General features: G+C 41.5%; 1 protein-coding gene and 1 pseudogene across 1 annotated transcript in view; both read right to left on the bottom strand.

The window, feature by feature from the left end:
• The window catches only part of SMURF2 (SMAD specific E3 ubiquitin protein ligase 2), a 109282-nt gene that overhangs the window by 59974 nt on the left and 34260 nt on the right, over window positions 1-15048 (bottom strand). The gene's annotated exons all lie outside the window — the stretch shown is intronic.
• On the bottom strand, window positions 11977-12456 carry LOC136149970 (low molecular weight phosphotyrosine protein phosphatase pseudogene; annotated as a pseudogene).

The following is a 15048-nucleotide window of genomic DNA, read 5'->3' as shown; positions in this document are numbered from 1 at the left end:
AACACCAGCCAGCAGCTCTTCTATTGTGAAACAAAGATAATGCATGGTTTTTGGCTTTAAGGACCCACCCTGTATCTCCTGCCCTGCAGCCATCCCTGAGGACCTGCTTACAGACTTGGGCTGGAGCAGGGTCCAAGCTTGGCAATAAAGCTTGTTCACTCAGCACCCAATCTGTGGTCTCCAACAGTCACTGTGCTTTCTTTAGCACTGTGGAGGTCCCACAGAGACCACACGATTGAGCCACCCAGTGAAGCTGACAGACCATGGACACTTAAGAACCTATTGAGCCCTGGATTTAGCAGAATCTTGGCACCTTCTGATGGTGGCTCAGCTGATTTCTAGCTCTGAGTTTGTTCTGTCCTATCTCACAAGGTTCTGTTTATTCTGGCTCAGAGCCATCTGGTTTCTCATGGGTAGAGGAAATTTGGTCTCTTTCTTGAGTGACAAAAAGAGAGGGCATCTATTCTATACATTTTCTGTTGTTAATCTACCTATGTCTTATTGAAGAGATTCCTCAGAAAACTCATGGTTTGGACCAGAATCAAGGACTTGCAGGCACTAGACGACAGGGTTTCTTTCAACTGCCAAGCTACTCTGTATACATTTGTCTACCAAGTGGAAAAAGAATCCCCTTCTTGGCATTTACTTAAAGGACTGTCAATTCAAAGAATCAAGTATATGTATATTCATTTTAGTCCATGTTCATATACATGTCTAATAATACGGCATAACTACAAGGATAGTTCATAACTGTAGTAGTCACTTTGGAGAACTTAAAGACTTCAGCAAGGACTATTCCCAAGGCCATGGTATGCCTTTTTTAACTGCTACACCAAGACATCTAAATGTCTCAGACACTCAAAATTAACTTCCTTGAAGGATTCCCTGGCAAATGCTAAAGCAAAGGCAACTTCTCTGTTCCCAGCTTTCTGCCTCCAAAATTTGGCCTTTATCCCATCTTCCAGAATCCTAATGTACTGACTCCTCAGATGAAGACTTCAATCCTTCTCTCACAACTTCTTTATTATCACAGCTTGCCCTATTATCTTCCTCCCTTGGGGATCACAGTCCTTTCTCCTCCCCTGTTGCTGATTATCCACATGAGGGACAGACAATCATACAATTTGCATTACAGAGTTATCCATCTCACTCTTTAAAAGAAGGTCATAGGTCATGCTGCTACTTTCAACTTTTGGTCAGAAAGAATATCCCAGCCCACTGAGAACCAGAGGTTTAGAGGAGTTCAGAGTATTTTTAGACACCTACACACCCCAGACTTTCCAGAGCTTCACAGGCTTATCCAGAACACTAGTTTCCTTAACAGAAGGTTTGAAAAACACAGGTTGGGGTTCTAATGCATTATCACAAATTAGAACAGATTTTAAAGAAAGCTAAAGACACAGAAAACTGCTTCTGGTCACCCCAGATGCCTTTCTTATCAAAGTACAACAGACCAAAATAAAAAATTACAAGCAAAATTATTCATAATCAGAAATTCTAGAAACTTATAGGAAATACTTTAATATAGACCACTACAAGATGTTCTCAGCCTTTTAATGAATTAAAGCCAGAAATATAGAAAGATGGTACCGATAACCCTGTATGCAAGACAGAAAAAGAGACACAGATGTACAGAACAGACTTTTGGACTCTATGGGAGAAGGCGAGGGTAGGATGATCTGAGAGAACAGCATCGAAACATGTATATTATCAAGTGTGAAACAGATCGCCAGTCCAGGTTGGACACATGAGACAAGTAAGTGCTTGGGGCTGGTGCATTGGGATGACCCAGAGGGATGGGATGGGGAGGGAGGTGGGAGGGGGGTTCAGGATGGGGAACACATGTAAATCCATGGCTGATTCATGTCAATGTATGGCAAAACCCACTACAATATTGTAAAGTAATTAGCCTCCAACTAATAAAAATAATTGGGGGAAAAAAAAAAACAGAAATAACCAGATTAGTGAGAAGAATGCCAGTGGACTGGCAAATAGATCACTTAGATGAGTTACAACAGAAAACTGTCAAAGAACTCTAAAAGATTGAAAAGGAAAAAGACCCTCAAGTTCCCTTCAAATTAAACAAGTTACTCAAAAGCTAACATTCCCTCCTCTGACAGGTAAGAACTGTCGGAGAGGGTTTGCTAGATACATTAAGAGTTCAGATGCTAGCAAAGTGACTATCCCTTAAAAACTGAGAAAGGAGTTAAACCAAATTAAAGATGCACAGTAATGACATACCTCTGAGCATCTCAACAATACCCTATTATCCTTTCTGCTGTTACAAGACAAAATGAATTTTCTGTTGAAAAACAGAGCTGCAATTTACTGGGTACAGGGCCTTCATCTCTTTCTAAATCCCTTTCTACTCTTCCTGATAGTACAAAAAGAATAACAGTAGTGAAAGTGAAAGAAGTTGCTCAGTCATGTCCGACTCTTTGCGACCCCCTGAACTGTAGCCCCACAGGTTCCTCGGTCCATGGGATTTTCCAGGCATGAATACTGGAGTGGGTTGCTACCTCCTTCTCCAGGGGATCTTCCAGACCCAGGGATCGAACCCAGGTCTCCCGCATTGTAGGTGGACGCTTTACCATCTGAGCTACCATCACCAATAACCCTATTATCTTCCCAGTCTCCCAATATTTGCCAATTTCAATTAGTCTATTAGAAAAGGAAGATATCTTCCTAAGTGTAATCTTTGCTCTGGATAATTTACTAGGTTGAGGATTATTATGTAAGTAGCATGTCAAATTAAATGTTCGACAGAAGGCATATGTATTTTAGAGATCACAAATGAAAGGTATACACAAAGCTAAATTATAGCAGCTGCAGACACTCATGCTTTCTTGCACACACTGGCTTCTCTTAAACCACCCTTAGATCAGACACCTGTACTCCTTGAGCTAAAGATTTTACTGACACAGGTAGAATAGATGATGCTGACTCTTAAATAAGAGTTCAAACTCTTAAGATTCAGTTATACATTATATGTATATATTCTTTTCAGATTATTTTCCATTACAGGTTATTACAAGATATCGGGTATAGTTCCCTGTGCTATACAGTAGGTCCTTGTTGGTTATCTATTTTATATATAGTAGTGTGTCTATGTTGGGCTTCCCTGATAGCTCAGTTGGTAAAGAATCCACCTTCAATGCAGGAGACCCTGGTTCAATTCCTGGCTCAGGAAGATCCACTGAAGAAGGGAGAGGCTACCCACTCCAGTATTCTTGGGCTTCCATCGTGGCTTAGCTGGTAGAATCCACCTGCAATATGGGAGGCCTGGGTTCAATATGTATGCATTAATCCCAAACTCCTAATTTATCCCTTCCCTTCTTCCCGTCTTTGATAACCAGAAGTTTATTATCTATATTTGGGAGTATATTCCTGCTCTGTAAATAAATTCACTTGTATCATTTTTTAGATACCATATATAAGCAATATCGTATGATATTTGTCTTTCTCTGACTTACTTCACTTAGTATGGCCATCTCTAGGTCCATTACTTAATAATAAGTAATAAATAGCACTGTCCACACCAGAAGACTACTGCTTATTGAGACATTCCCTTTCTGTATTTGGTGGTACCTTCTCCACTCAACTTGATGTTCGCGATTCTTGTTTCTTCTAAGCAACATCCAACACTTCTGTCAACCATCTTACCTCTCATGAAGTTGATTTTTTTTTTCACTTTGTGTATCACTCTTCAACTCTGTTCAAAACCTAATCATGTAACAATACTACCTTGTCAGATGATGGGGAACTACATGACTTTTCAGTTCAGTTTAGTTGTGTCCGACTCTGCGACCCCACGAATCGCAGCATGCCAGGCCTCCCTGTCCATCACAAACTCCAGGAGTTTACTCAAACTCATGTCCATCGAGTCAATGATGCCATCCAGCCATCTCATCCTCTGTCGTCCCCTTCTCCTCCTGCCTCCAATCTCTCCCAGCATCAAGGTCTTTTCCATAGAGTCAACTCTTCGCATGAGGTGGCCAAAGTATTGGAGTTTCAGCTTCAGCATCAGTCCTTCCAATGAACACCCAGGACTGATCTCCTTCAGGATGGACTGGTTGGATCTCCTTGCAGTCCAAGGGACTCTCAAGAGTCTTCTCCAACACCACAGTTCATAAGCATCAATTGTTTGGCGCTCAGCTTTTCTTCACAGTTCAACTCTGACATCCATACATGACTACTGGAAAAACCATAGCCTTGCCTAGACGGACCTTTGTGGGCAAAGTAATGTCTCTGCTTTTTAATATGCTACCTACGTTGGTCATAACTTTCCTTCCAAGGAGTAAGCGTCTTTTAATTTCATGGCTGCAGTCACCATCTGCAGTGATTTTGGAGCCCCCCCCCCAAAAAAAATCTGTTACTGTTGCCACTGTTTCCCCATTTATTTACCATGAAGTGATAGGACCAGATGCCATGATCTTACTTTTATGAATGTTGAGCTTTAAGCCAATTTTTTCACTCTCCTCTTTCACCTTCATCAAGAGTCTTTTTAGTTCCTCTTCACTCTCTGCCATAAGGGTGGTGTCATCTGCATGTCTGAGGTTATTGATATTTCTCCTGGCAGTCTTGATTCCAGCTTGTGCTTCTTCCAGCCCAGCGTTTCTCATGATGTACTCTGCATATAAGTTAAATAAGCAGGGTGACAATATACAGCCTTGACATACTCCTTTTCCTATTTGGAACCAGTCTGTTGTTCCATGTCCAGTTCTAACTGTTGTTTCCTGACCTGCATACAGGTTTCTCAAGAGGCAAGTCGGGTGGTCTGGTATTCCAATCTTCTTCAGAATTTTCCAAAGTTTATTGTGATTCATACAAAGGTTTTGGCATAGTCAATAAAGCAGAAATAGATGTTTTTCTGGAACTCTCTTGCTTTTTTGATGATCCAGCGGATGTTGGCAATTTGATCTCTGGTTCCTCTGCCTTTTCTAAAACCAGCTTGAACATCTGGAAGTTCATGGTTCACGTATTGCTGAAGCCTGGCTTGGAGAATTTTGAGCATTACTGTGCTAGCGTGTGAGATGAGTGTAATCGTGCGGTAGTTTGAACATTCATTGGGATTGCCCTTCTTTGGGATTGGAATGAAAACTGATCTTTTCCAGTCCTGTGGCCACTGCTGAGTTCTCCAAATTTGCTGACATATTGAGTGCAGCACTTTCACAGCATCATCTTTCAGGATTTGAAATAGCTCAACTGGAATTCCATCACCTCCACTAGCTTTGTTCGTGGTGACGCTTTCTAAGGCCCACTTGACTTCACATTCCAGCATGTCTGGTTCTAGGTGAGTGGTCACACCATCGTGATTATCTGGGTCATGAAGATCTTTTTTGTACAGTTCTTCTGTGTATTCTTGCCACCTCTTCTTATTATCTTCTGCTTCTGTTAGGTCCATACCATTTCTGTCCTTTATTGTGCCCATCTTTGCATGGGATGTTCCCTTGGTATCTCTAATTTTCTTGAAGAGATCTCTAGTCTTTCCATTCCGTTGTTTTCCTCTATTTCTTTGTACTAATCACTGAGGAAGGTTTTCTTATCTCTCCTGGCTATTTTTTGGAACTCTGCATTCAAATGGGAATATCTTTCCTTTTCCCCTTTGTTTTTTTCGCTTCTCCTCTTTTCACAGCTATTTGTAATGGTTGTTGTAAATAACAACCATTTAGCTTTTTTGCATTTCTTTTCCATGGGGATGGTCTTGATCCCTGTCTCCTGTATAATGTCAGGAACCTCCATCCATAGTTCATCAGGCTCTCTGTCTATCAGATTTAGTCCCTTAAATCTATTTCTCACTTCAGCTGTATAATCATAAGGGATTTGATTTAGGTCATACCCGAATGGTCTAGTGGTTTTCCCTACTTTCTTCAATTTAAGTCTGAATTTGGCAATAAGGAGTTCATGATCTGAGCCACAGTCAGCTCCCGGCCTTGTTTTTGCTGACTGTACAGAGCTTCTTCATCTTTGGCTGAAAAGAATATAATCAATCTGATTTCGGTGTTGACCATCTGGTGATGTCCATGTGTAGAGTCTTCTCTTGTGTTGTTGGAAGAGGGTGTTTGCTATGATCAGTGCGTTCTCTTGGCAAAACTCTACTAGCCTTTGCCCTGCTTCATTCTGTACTCCAAGGCTAAATTTGCCTGTTACTCCAGGTGTTTCTTGACTTCCTACTTTTGCATTTCAGTCCCCTATAATGAAAAGGACATCTTTTTTGGGTATTAGTTCTAAAAGGTCTTGTAGCTACCCCACGCCCGAGGTCAAGGGCAGCAGCCGAGAGGAGCAACCCCACATCCAAGAAGCAGCGGCTGTGTGGGCGCAGGAGGGTCGAGAGGAGCTACTCCACATTCAAGGTCAGGAGGGGTGGCCATGAGAAGATAATCCTCGCCCAAGGTAAGGAGCAGCGGCAGAGCTTTGCCAGAGCAGCTGTAAAGAGATACCCCACGTCCAAGGTAAGAGAAACCCAAGTAAGACAGTAGTTGCTGTCAGAGGGCATCAGAGGGCAGACACACTGAAGCCATAATCACAGAAAACTAGCCAATCTGATCACAGGATCACAGGACCACAGTCTTGTCTAACTCAGTGAAACTAAGCCATGCCGTGTGGGGCCACCCAAGACGGACGGGTCATGGTGGAGAGGTCTGATAGAATGTGGTCCACTAGAGAAGGGAATGGCAAACCACTTTAGTATTCTTGCCTTGAGAACCCCATGAACAGTATGAAAAGGCAAAAAGATAGGACACTGAAAAAGAACTCCCCAGGTTGACAGGTGCCCAATATGCTACTGGAGATCAGTGGAGAAATAACTCCAGAAAGAATGAAGGGATGGAGCCAAAGCAAAAACAATACCCAGTTGTGGATGCGACTGGTGATAGAAGCAAGGTCCGATGCTGTAAAGAGCAATATTGCATAGGAACCTGGAACGTTAGGTCCATGATTCAAGGCAAATTGAAAGTGGTCAAACAGGAGACGGCAAGAGTAAACGTCAACATTCTAGGAATCAGCGAACTAAAATGGGCTGGAATGGGTGAATTTAACTCAGATGACCTTTATATCTACTACTGTGGGCAGGAATCCCTTAGAAGAAATGGAGTAGCCATCATGGTCAACAAAAGAGTCCGAAATGCAGTACTTGGATGCAATCTCAAAAATGACAGAATGATCTCTGTTCCTTTCCAAGGCAAACCATCCAATATCACGGTAAACCAAGCCTATGCCCCAACCAGTAACGCTGAAGAAGCTGAAGTTGAACGGTTCTATGAAGACCTACCAGACCTTTTAGAACTAACATGACTTTTACAGTAACTCAAAACTGAATTATGCCCAGTTCTGAGCCTACAGATACCACTTTTGTCAACTCTGATTTAATATTGTTTGTGGAAGAACTTACCTTAAAACTACAAAGGTATTCCCTGTGTAGGGTACAATGTTACCACTGAATATGTAGGCAGAGGCAGGCTCACTGCTTAGTGAAACAGGGGGCCCTATCTTCCTATCTAATAGTCAAGGAATTCCTTTCACTGGAAGAGGTAAACAGAAACTCTGTAACACCCCTCTCTTCACCAGAAACTCCACTTCTCTCCCAAAGTTTCAGAATCCTTTCCTTTTCCCTAGCCTAAAGTTTTGCCACTATTAATAATGGCCATGCAATTGTTCCCTCAGAGCCGACAGAGACTTTCTTCCTATTTGTAATCATTACAATATGCCCAACACAACTGGGATCCACCTCCACTAAAAACTTATTCAACTTATTCTGTACTCTTACATGCAATCTCACCAACTGTCAATGACTAACCTGATTTGCCCAGTCTCTTACCCAGAAAGTGTAAACTACCTTTCCTCTTTGCTAAGGACCATTTCAAGTCCTCCTGTCAACAGCTACAACAGTAAAACTTCAATGAGTAGATGCATGGGAGTGTATGTCACAACTGAAACAAGTTCCTAATTCAGACCAGGAGATTTCCATGCCCCTGAGTGACCTCAGACTGAGCCTAATTAAAAGAACTCTAGAAGCAGATGATTCTAAGAAACAAAATTTGCCCCAAAACCACAGATCAAACTGATGACTACATATAAAGACAGTTTCTACATAAGATATTGGGACAAAACACAGAATGATATGTTCTTTTTTTAAGAAAACAACTGTTATAGTATTCTTCCACTGATTTAACTCAAACACCAAGTGACTGTTGTTTTCTGTTAGCATAATGAGACTGACTTTAACTATGTTTAGCTCCTGGTACAGTTAGAACACATTTGTAGGTACACTGTAAATCCACCTATACTAAGGCCTGTACACTGGCAGCTAGCTACACACTATCATCTCAAGACAGGCACATACACATATACTCAGGACACACACACAGACTACTTCTGGCCAGTCCAGTGCTATCTGACCAACAAATACCTTTATCATCAGCCTATCAACAACACTCAGAGACACTGCTTTCCTTACAAAACAGGTATCTAATACAAAACATGTATACCTAGGCTCTGTGCTAGATCAGGTTCCCTGTTCGGCAGTAAAATTTCTTCATTCAATGCTCAATTTTTGGTCTCTAATAGTCTTCTCTGTTCTCTGTAGTAACTGTTTCTAGGGTTCCCCCCACTATTAAATTCTAATTTATCTCTCCCTTTCCTCTTCAATTTTAACAGCACTATCAATCCATTACTTTTCCAGTAGTCATGTAGGAAAGTGACAGCTGAACCATAAAGAAGGCTGAGTGACAAAGAAATGATGCTTTCAAATTGTGGTGCTAAGGAAGACTCCTGAGAGTCCCTTGGACCGCAAGGAGATCAAACCAGTCAATCCTAAAGAACCCTGAATAGTCATTGAAGGACTGACGCTGAAGCTCTAAAACTTTGGCCAAGAGATGCAAAGAGGTAACTAACTGTGATACTGGGAAAGATTGAGGGCAGGAGAAGAAGGGGGCAGCAGAGGATGAGATGGTTGGATGGTATCACCGACTCAATGGACATGAGTTTGAATAAACTCCCAGAGATAGTGAAAGACAGGGAAGCCTGGCGTGCTGCAGTCCAGGGGGTCACAAAGAGTCGAAACGACTTAGCGATTGAACCACCACCACCAATTCACACAGTCATCAAGGCAGTTTAGAAACTAATCTTTATCCCTCATCCATACACTTTCTACAGTAAACTGTGTAAAACAGAACTCAGATTCTATCATTACTTGCTTAAAATTCTTCAGTGGCTTGCCAAAACACCTTAGCCACACATGGTACTTCAAAATTTGATTCCTGAACACCATATTCTCCAGCATAACCTCCTATACTCACATGTACCCTTCAACCACTATACTCCTTCAAAACAGAATAACCTCTTCTCTATCCCAGCTTACACACCTGGCTAAACACTGCTGCTGCTGCTGCTAAGTCGCCTCAGTCGTGTCCAACTCTTAGCGACCTCATGGACTGCAGCCCACCAAGCTGCTCTGTCCACAGGATTTTCCAGGCAAGAGTACTGGAGTAGGGTGCCATTGCCGCCTCTGGGCTAAACACTACTAATCCTGCAAAACATTTCCCAGCAGAAAGTGATCCTGAGCACCTAACTAGGCCTCTACCAGTCTGGTCAGGTTTGGTTTTCCTTCCTTAGTCTTCTTACAGTACTGTATTTATTTCTACCATTGCACTTAACAACATATATTGAAATGCCACACTGTAGATACCTTACACATAAAGATAATGTCTTCTGAACACCTATTCTCCTATCACATTGCCTGATACATATCAAGTACTCAGTAAATATTTCTGAACTAAATGAGTAATCCTCTTGGTACGCTGGACTGTCAGTACTTTAATGGTCTGAGAGATCTGGGGTTTTTTTCCAGCTTTACTGAAATATAATTAACACATAACACTGTGTGAGTTTAAGATGTACAATGCAATGATTTGATACTCATATATATTGCAAAATAATTACCACAGTAAGGTTAGTTACAGAGCTTCCCTGATGGCTCAGACAGAAAAGAATTTGTCTGCAATGCAGGAGACCTGGGTTTGATCCCTGGGTCGGGAAGATCCCCTGAAGAAGGGAATGGCTACCCGCTCCAGTATTCTTGCCTGGAGAATCCCATGGATGGAGGAGTCTGGCAGGCTATACAGTCCATGGGATCGCAAAGAGTGGAACACGACTGAGCAACTAACCACACAGGTTAGTTAACTAAGGCCCACTGCCCATTTCTTAAAGGGGGAAAAAAACCCTTTGCTATGTATGTAGATATTTACTATCTTCTAGGTATCTTTTACATAAACTGTCTTTTAGTCCCACCACAACTGCATGTGAAAGTGAAGTCGCTCAGTTATGTCCTACTCTCTGTAACCCTGTGGACTTTAGCCTACCAGGCTCCTCTGTCCATGGGATTCTCCAGGCAAGAATACTGGAGTGGGTTGCCATTTTCTTCTCCAAGGGATCTTCCCGACCCAGAAATCGAACCCGGGTCTCCCTCATTGGAGGCAGACGCTTTAACCTCTGAGCCACCAGGGAAGGCCACAACTGCATGAGGTGGATATAATTTTACTGATGAAGAAACCGAGACTCAGCGTCTCAAAACAACAAAGTGGAAAAGGAAGATTTAAAATTCAATTCTTTCTCACTACAAAAATTCATACTCTTTCCACTACATTTTGCTGTTAACTTATGGGTAAAATCTAAAGAGAAAGTAACTCCTCATCTACTGTGGCTACTTCATCCCTCCCCAAAACATGATTATAAATTGTAAAGAGTATTTAAGACTCCTTAAGGCCGGTTAGAGCAATTATCATTGCACTGGAATTCAAGGGGCAATCACACCAGGGTAGGACACGAGTTTCTAAAGAGATGGTATTTCCAGGGAAGTCCTGGGAAATAATCTTGGAGACCGGGACTGATGTTCTGGATCAGTATCTTGAAGATGACTTTTTTAGTAACACTGCAGTAAAAAGAAAGGCTAGAGAGAATGACAGATAAGTTAGTTTTCAGAAAAGCAGCTGAGGGAACTCCCTGGCAGTCTAGTGGTTAAGACTTGGAGCTTTTGCAGCAGTGGCCCAGGTTTGATCCCAGGTCAGGGAACTCAGATCTTGCAAGCTGCAGCCAGAAAAAAAAAAAAAGAGAGAGAGAGAGAGGCTGAGATGAAGAGCAGGTTACTAAAAATTTTAAGAACAACATAGGCAAATGAGACTGAAAGCAAAAAAAAAAAGAAAAGAAGGAAAAAAAAAACTATAAGAAGAGAGGCGAGGAAAAACAATCACAAATAAATAAACTGTTCAGCCAACTCTGGGAGATAGTGGAGGACAAGGGAGCCTGATGTGCTACAGTCCATGAGGACTCAAAGAGTTGGACACGTGTGAATAACTATCCAAAGAAAGCCTGTTCAGAGATCTACAGGAAGAGCTTAGAACACCTACCATAGAAGGTTGCTTGAGATAAGAGTTTTGACCTAAAATCTATAGGAAATTAATTTGGTGACTTGATGGCAAGAAAAATACATATCCAGAAACCTAGGCTACTAAGCAGAGAAAGTAAAAGCTGAAGCTTAGGAGAAAATGGAGAGAAAACTCATGAAGACATTAACCTCAAGTGTCAGGTTCAGAAGAATGACCTGAGAAGTCACAAAAGATATCTGGAAGGAGCTATTTCATACTTTAAACAAAGTGTCAAGCTGAGAGACATGAAATTATTAGGTTGGTGCAAACATACTACAAACTTTTGCACTGCTGAAATTTGCCATTTGATATTACAATACATTCTTAAATACATGTGGTTATGTTACACATTCATTTTATTTTATTTTGAATCAAAGATTTTTTATTTACTCTTTTGCCAAACACAAAGACTGATTTCCATCTACAATTATTTTGTCAGGTGAGAAACAGCAAGTCAGCTAAAGGGAGGGCTGCAGCCTTGGCTTGGGAGGTGACACTGCTGACACCTGACACACGGCCTGGGGGGACGAGCCTGGGCCATGGCAGGATGGCTGGGTCAGCGGAGCTTCTCCAGGAAGGCCCTGCAGCACCTCACACACTGCTGGTAGACCGTCTCAAAGTCCGCGTCGTTGCCGTAATAGGGATCTTCAATGATAAGTTGTTTTTGTGGATCATAGCTCCCGAGTAGTTTGATTTTCGCTCTGCAGTTTTTAACTTGATTACTTTTTCTATTCAAATCTCTCAGATTGCTCTCATCCATACATAGTATACAATCAAAAGTGGCAAAGTCTTCTTTGGTAACCTGTCTTGCTTCATGGGCTGTGTTAATGCCATGATTTCTTAGGCAGCTCACAGCTCTTGCATCTGGTGACCGGCCCACATTCCAGTCAGAAACAGCGCCACTGTCAATGGCCCAATTATCTGAAATGTTTTGCTCAGTTACAAGTTTCCTGAAAACCGCTTCTGCGATGGGTGATCGACAGATGTTACCCAGACACACGAACAGCACCGACTTGACCACCTGCTCAGCCATCTTCCTGCGCGCGCAGAGGCACCCAGTAATAACGTTGGAATGCTTTCAGTGCAGCACATGCGCACTTACACATTCATAGTAATGTGCATTTCTTGCTTTTTTTTTTGCTAATGACTTATTACTTGCTATCTATTTTATATTTATTTTAGACTATGGAAATGATGTTAGACAAAAAGTAAATTCAAGTTATTTCTTATTCAAGTTCAAAACGGGTCATAAAGAAGTGGAGACAACTTGCACTGGCCCAGGAACTGCTAATGAACATATAGTGCACTGGTAGTTCTGCTACCCAGTTCAAGCTCACTCTGCTTGCCGCACAACAGGCCAATGAATCCAAGAGATGAGGTGTTGAAGCAAAGAATATTACTTTATTCAGGAAGGCAGCTGACCGAGAAGATGGCAGACTAACTTCTCAAAATAACCATCTTGTCAGGGCCTGGATGTCAGGTTCTTTTATGGATCAGAGATGGGGAGGAGGTTAAGGAAACAAAATAAAAAGACCATTTAATTTTTGCAAATATCTACTAGAATGGCAAGCCTCAAGGAAGAGGATGTGTTAGTTTCTTTTCCTTAGTCATTCACAGGTGAGCAGGGTCAGAATGTCTATGAGCTAAGCAAAGGCACTTTAGTTTAAGGGTCAGGCAGAGAGGGCAGGGTTCTCTGAGGCAGGCCTTCATGTATGACTATAATAACAAAAATGGCAAAAAGAAGGATTAAAGTCATAGCATGGAGTCAAAATTAACCCTTCCCAGTTACAGTTCAACAAGTTTGCAAAGGAGACAGTCTTGAAGATGAAGAGTGCAGTGACCAGACATCAGAAGTTGACAGTGATCAACTGACAGCCATCACTGATCCTCTTACTGATCCTCTTACAACTACAAAAGAAGTTGCCAAAGAACTCAACGTTGACCAGTCTATGGTCATTTGGTGTTTGAAGCAAACTGGAAAGGTGAAAAGGCTTGATAAGTGGGTGTCTCATAAGCTGACCGGAAATCAAAAAAGTCTTCATTCTGAATTGTTGTCTTCTCTTATTCTACACAACAGTGAACCATTTCTCAATCAGATTGTGACATACGACAAAAAAATGTGTTGTATATGACAACGGCGATGGCCAGCTCAGTGGCTAGACCAAGAAGAAGTTCCAAAGCACTTCCCAAAGCCAAACTTGCACCAAAAAAAAAAAGTCATGGTCACTGTTTGGTAGTCTGCTGCCCATCTGATCCACTACAGTTTTCTGAACTGTGGCGAAACCATTACATCAGAGAAGTATACTCAGTAAATCGATGAAAACTGCCAACACCTGCAGCCAGCGCTGGTCAACAGAAAGGGCCCAATTCTTCTCCATAACAAAACCCGACTGCACATCGCACACCAATGCTTCAAAAGTTGAACGAGTTGAGCTAAGAAGTTCTGCCTCATCTGCCATGTTCACCTGACCTCTCACCAGGTGAGAGAGGTTGGTAACAGATGTCTTCATGCTTCCATAACCAGCAGGATGCAAAAAATGCTTTCCAAGAATTTGTCAAATCCTGAAACACAGATTTTTATGCTACAAGAACAAATTTATTTCTCATTGACAAAAATGTGTTGATTGTAATGGTTCCTATTTTGACTAATAAAGATGTGTTTGAGCCTAGTTATAAATGATTAAAAATTCAAGGCCCCAAAACCACAATTACTTTTGTACCAACCTAAAACCTGTCTTTCAACTATATACAGTTTGGACCCAGAAATGCTCTCATAATATGAAGATTAGCTGTAAATTTGACCTCAGTTAACAGGGAGGTTTTACAAAAGGAGACAATGAATGACAGGAAAGACTAGTCACTTGAGGTGACTGGAGGGAATAATCACCTGCTTTTGCCTCTAGGTGATGAATATAAAGTTAATGCAGACTAAGTTATTAGCAAAGATCCTAAAAGAGTGTTTTGTTTTAGGAGGAGTCTTCATGTCTTCACCAAGTAGAACATCACTTCATCTGAGAGATTATCAGTCAACTGGGAATTTCTAAAAATATACAATATCATTAAAATTAAATGCCACAGAAGAAAGGAAACTTGTTACTCTGCAAGTGTGCAAAGAACCAATCTACCAAGACACAAAAAATTAGTTATCACCACACCCAAACTGGTGTAACAGGTTGGTGTAAGCGGTAGTGCAGAAGTGTCTGTTAATACTGTCAGAGCTAAAAATTTATATTTAAAGGCTCTAGGACAACCATCACCAGAGAGAAAATGGGTGATAGTCCAGCCAGAGTAGAAATAAATTTAGCCCAAATCGGTTTTTTAAATTGCCTTTAAAAAACTGTAAGAAATACTGAGAGTTTGCCTCTGCTAAACTGATAAAGATAAGAACACACTGCTTTGGGGGAGAACTTAAAACATCCCAAGGCCAGCACTCAACCAATTATAGGATGTCCTTAAATAAGAAATTACTAGTTAAGTGGTGAAGGCAAGAAAGGTAAGACAGAAAAATCTCCATTCATTTTATCAATTAGGGCACCATTATCTTCACCAAAAAGTTTTGGAAGAGTAGTAGGCAAAAACCGGATTAGGACATAAATGAAAGGGGAGAAACATGGACAGAAATGAGTGG

This window comes from Muntiacus reevesi, chromosome 18 (assembly GCF_963930625.1).
Source record: "Muntiacus reevesi chromosome 18, mMunRee1.1, whole genome shotgun sequence".
In the NCBI taxonomy this organism is placed as follows: domain Eukaryota; kingdom Metazoa; phylum Chordata; class Mammalia; order Artiodactyla; family Cervidae; genus Muntiacus; species Muntiacus reevesi.
The sequence above is the reverse complement of the archived record's forward strand: the minus strand, read 5'-3'. Positions and strand labels throughout refer to the sequence as shown.